The following is a 5,000-nucleotide window of genomic DNA, read 5'->3' as shown; positions in this document are numbered from 1 at the left end:
ATCAGCATATTTCTGTGGAGATTATATTCATTACTTATATGCAGTTTTTGTAAGTGCACAATAAGTAAACTACGATCGAAATAATTTCTTCAGGAGTTAATCAGAGAATTGCTTCTAGAAAAAATAAACTGAAAAAATGTGTCTGTTAATCCCGTACCCAAAAGGAATCGAAATCGTACTTTTCTTTTTCATTTTTTTTCGTTCTTTCTCTCTCTCTCTCTCTCTCTGTCTCTCTCTCTCTCTGTCTCTCTCTCTCTCTCTCTCTCTCTCTCTCTCTCTCTCTCTCTCTCTCTCTCTCTCTCACTATCTCTCTCTCTCTCTCTCTCTCACACACACACACACACACACAGAAGCAGAATAGTCCAGTGATCTTAGAGAATTAAGTTAAGATAACAGAAATAAAGATTAAATCTAGCAAAGAACAGATTTTATTTAACAACAGAAACAAAATCCGACAAAATACAAAATAATCCTTGAAAGGACTGAACAAAAGAAACAAAGAAATATGTTATTGAAGTAGAAAGAATCGCATAAGTAAATGATGATGATGAATGGCGCAAGTATTGAAACTAAGATAAATAGAGACAGAGAGAAAGAATGAGAGGGATAAATAGACACACAAACAAAATAAGATAGAGGCAGACAGAGAGAGAGAGAGAGAGAGAGAGAGAGAGAGAGAGAGAGAGAGAGAGAGAGAGAGAGAGAGAGAGAGAGAGAGAGAGAGAGAGAGAGAGAGAGAGAGAGAGAGAGAGAGAGAGAGAGAGAGAGAGAGAGAGAGAGAGAACATTAAGCCTGATTTACTGGTCTAAAGAAAGGACACGGTGATTACCCATCTCTGGCGACCGACAGAGAGGATCACATACGGCAGACAAGTCGTTAAGAATCTTTACACCAAACATCCATGCATCCTTTTCATATTTACGTGTGAAGGAATGAATGAACGACACTCTACCTTTGCCCTCGCTCGCATTCCTTCCAAGAACTACAAACATTTTTAAGTCGCGATGTAGTTTACCTTAATGATTTCAGTCCCCCTCCATCCCTCCCCCCCTTCCCCGTCTGGCTTCCGCCCACCCCCTCCCTCTCCACATTCCCTGTGACGCAAATGCGATTTTACTTTGGGGTGAAGACACGTTTTTCTCTCCATTAATTTTTACTTTGCGGTCTTTCTTTCTTTCTTTATCTCTCTCTCTCTCTCTCTCTCTCTCTCTCTCTCTCTCTCTCTCTCTCTCTCTCTCTCTCTCTCTCTCTCTCTCTCTCTCTCTCTCTCTCTCGCTTTATCTCTGTCGCAGTCTTCCCTAAGATGATGAAATTTCTTGTAATGCTGCCTGATGATGAATGGTGAACTGTATTTATTACTTTCATGTGATTCTTTCATGATGCTTCTATTCCGTTTTCCCTCTTTTGAATTTCGTTTGTCCTCTTTGACCTCATCCATTATCGTTGTCCTCTTCAATGTCTTCCTCGCGTTTAACATTTTTCCCTTTCGCTCCTTCCCTTCACCAATCTTTCCCTTCCCTCCCTTCTGCCGTCTTGACGGCGATAAGATCTCTGCTTGTGAGGCTATAAACGTTAGAACAAATAAATAATGTGGCATCTGAGGCTATAAGTTAAAGGATCCCCGCCGGGTTCCAGATGGCGCTTGGATCACAGGCACCATGCGTCGGTACAAACGTCAGGGAATCGAATCCCATATGTCCGTCAGATATTGTAACGAGAGTATAACTCTGGCTAGCGTTTGTTATTTCGGTTTCTGATCTTCTCTGCACCTCATGGGGAAGTGATCACTTTTTTCCTCGTGACGTAATTCGTGCTTTGAGAGGCCAACCGCCCGGCGTCCACGCAGATTTCAAGTCCTTAAAAAAAATCTGATTTTTTACGACCGACATTTTTATTTCTCTTCTTCATCTGACGTCGCAGCTGCTTGCTCTTAATTGCTTTTGGCATCCATAAAGGAGAAATTATATATATATAAAAAAGAGAAGCAATGAATTGACATGACATCTCAACGTGACTTTCCCTTGCACACGCAAACCTTGGCCTTCACCCCCGCAACGTGCTAGAGCGTATTCAATAATTTATGGATCATGATGTGCTTTTCTCCTTCCGCTCCGCCTTGCATTCTTATTTTTTCTTCCCCGTGACGTCAGAGGGCGTGACGTCACGGGCTCCCTCATCCGTGAATAAGAGAGATTTATCGTTTGCTTTGTCACTTAATCCCACGAGGCTGTCCCGGGAGCGAGCGCGCGCACTTCAAAGCGGAAAAGGATCAGCCTCGGTAGATTAGCGCGGGTTTTATTAAGCGCGTGATTAATGGCTCCGAGTGGGGCGGATTGGTTCGCATACACGTTGTATACAAACATGTGAATATCGATACATACATACATATATATATATATATATATATATATATATATATATATATATATATATATATATATATATGTGTGTGTGTGTGTGTGTGTGTGTGTGTGTGTGTGTGTGTGTGTGTGTGTGTGTGTGTGTGTGTGTGTGTGTCTGTGTGTGTGTGTGTGTGTGTGTGTGTGTGTGTGTGTGTGTGTGTGTGAGAGAGAGAGAGAGAGAGAGAGAGAGAGAGAGAGAGAGAGAGAGAGAGAGAGAGAGAGAGAGAGAGAGAGAGAGAGAGAGAGAGAACGTGAGATAGAGACAGAAAGAGCGAGAGAGAGAGAGCGAGAGAGGGACCGGGGAAGAGAGAGAAAGAGAGAAAGAGAACCAAGGAGAGAGAGAGGGAGAACGAGGGAGAGAGAGAACGAGAACGAGAGAGAGAGAGAGAGAGAACGAGAGAGAGAGAGAGAGAGAGAGAGAGAGAGAGAGAGAGAGAGAGAGAGAGAGACAGAGAGACAGACAGAGAGAGGGAAAGAGAGAGAGAGAGAGAGAGAGAGAGAGAGAGAGAGAGAGAGAGAGAGAGAGAGAGAGAGAGAGAGAGAGAGAGAGAGAGAGGGGGGGGGAGAGAGAGAGGAATAAAGAAAGAAAGAGAAAGAGACAGATACAAAGAGAGAGTGAGAAATAGGTAGAGAGATGCAAACAAACAGACAGACAGACAGAGGTAGAGAGATGCAAACAAACAGACAGACAGACAGAGGTATACCTATACACCCGCAAAAGCACATACCCAGCACGAGGCGAGGCAGAGTGCCTAGCGCAAATGGCACCGCCCGACCCCCGCGGTGCCAAAGCAAAATTTCTCGGCGAATCCGGCTCGCGTCTGGGAACACCACGTGACCCATTTGTTCGTTTCGGATTTTCGGCGATGTTGACCTTATGTTGACCTCGCGTTGACCTCGTCGGACGTTGACCCTTCACGCAGATTCGTAAAGCAGCTGTTCAGTCCTGTCGCCATGTCTTAACGGTGATAGATTTGGTGTTATAATTTCTCTATCTCATCTCTTGCGTTTCTTTACTTTTTCGTTTTATCGTTCTTTCTTTCTCTCTCTCTCTCTCTCTCTCTCTCTCTCTCTCTCTTTTACTCTCTCTCTCTCTCTCTCTTTTACTCTCTCTCTCTCTCTCTATCTCTCTCTGTCTACCTATCTTTCCTTTTCTATCTCTCTCTCACTCTCTGTCTCATTATATATATATATATATATATATATATATATATATATATATATATATATATATATATATATATATATATGACCATCTATCTATCTTTCTATCCCTCGCTTCTCTCTCTCCCTCCCTCCCTCCCTCCTCCTCTCTCTCTCTCTCTCTCTCTCTCTCTCTCTCTCTCTCTCTCTCTCTCTCTCTCTCTCTCTCTCTCTCTCTCTCTCTCTCTCTCTCTCTCTCTCTCTCCCTCTCTCTATCTCTCTCTCTCTCTCTCTCTCTCTTTCCCACTTTCCCTATGTCAAAGAAACCCCCTTGATCGCGAGATTTACAGCCCCCCAGTCTGTACATAAATCTTATATTAATTACCTCTCTTCATAAAATCATATCTCCTACTTTACATTTACGATCCTTATAAAATCACGCTCGCAATCGAATAAACAGACGCGGAATCTCAACGGCTTTTTTAAAATTTGTAATCTACTTTACCTTTACGAAATGAAGTAGTGAACCAGGTCGCGTTCTAAATTCCTGTAATAAAAGGAAACAGATACTTTGTACTATTTGCTTTTATACCGATAATAAATATTGGATTTCTACATCGATAAATCTTTCGAGAAATATCACATTTGTTGATATAAAATGTGAAATTATGTAAAGTATTACAAGGAGCGTTAGGGACGTTTACTAGCTGAGATAAATTCGACGTCCTTTGCGTTCAAAACAGTCGCTAATTTTCTTTAATGCGTCGGTGAGAAGGAAATGTTTAGTCTTGGTGCAAAATGATGTGTGCGCGAAAATGGAATGTCAAGCGCAGATCCCTTTCGCTTGCTTTCCTGCTTTTCATTTTGCTCTCACAAATATCAAGTATCAACAAGACGGTTATTAGAGAATATCACCTCATAACGTCAAAACACTGCGGCTAAATGGGCTTCTGACACGCAGACAGGCAGGCGCGGAAATGATGACACAAACAGATTTAGCGACAGATAAGGGTTTGAAAAGTTGAGACAAAGAAACGGGGCCTAACAACACACGGGCAAAGATACAGGGTCAGTAACAGACAGACAAAGAATTGGAATCAAAACAACAGACAAAGAAACAGGGTCAACAACAGAGAAACAAACAAACAGACAGACAAACGCAAACAAACAGACACACAGACAAAGAAATGGACATACAGACAGACAAACAAAGACAAAGACAGACAACCGGGGACAAAGAATCCGAGGGAGCGAGAGCGCCGCCCGTCCCACCTGGAGGCGACAGCGCGCCCGACGTCCTCTTCGTCACACAAGCGAAATGCTACTGCCTCCGCACTCGAGCAGGCTGACACTCGCCGCGCACGACCTGGCTGACGGTCGGTGCTACTCGAGAGCTGGCTGACACGACACTTTAGGATACTGCTGCCGCTGACACCACGTATCGCTGCGCCCTGA

At 43.3% G+C, this 5,000-nt stretch overlaps 2 protein-coding genes across 5 annotated transcripts in view; one reads left to right on the top strand and one right to left on the bottom strand.

Annotated features, from left to right (window-relative positions):
- Nucleotides 1-5,000, top strand: part of LOC113819931 (adenosine deaminase 2) — a 227,993-nt gene that overhangs the window by 89,596 nt on the left and 133,397 nt on the right. The window lies entirely within an intron of this gene.
- The window catches only part of LOC113806550 (cytochrome c oxidase assembly factor 6 homolog), a 54,801-nt gene that overhangs the window by 32,622 nt on the left and 17,179 nt on the right, over nucleotides 1-5,000 (bottom strand). Inside the window, exon 2 of one of the 4 annotated variants that reach the window (XM_070121062.1) lies at nucleotides 4,051-4,092. The exons of 2 other annotated variants lie outside the window; for them this stretch is intronic. The gene's annotated coding sequence lies outside the window, so the exon portion shown is untranslated. Of the gene's footprint in view, nucleotides 1-4,050; nucleotides 4,093-4,817; nucleotides 4,996-5,000 lie in introns of those variants that run through there. One more of the 4 variants, XM_070121061.1, reaches the window with a different exon arrangement.

The sequence above is a fragment of the Penaeus vannamei genome, chromosome 4 (genome assembly GCF_042767895.1).
Source record: "Penaeus vannamei isolate JL-2024 chromosome 4, ASM4276789v1, whole genome shotgun sequence".
In the NCBI taxonomy this organism is placed as follows: domain Eukaryota; kingdom Metazoa; phylum Arthropoda; class Malacostraca; order Decapoda; family Penaeidae; genus Penaeus; species Penaeus vannamei.
This window is presented reverse-complemented; position numbering and strand designations above follow the sequence as displayed.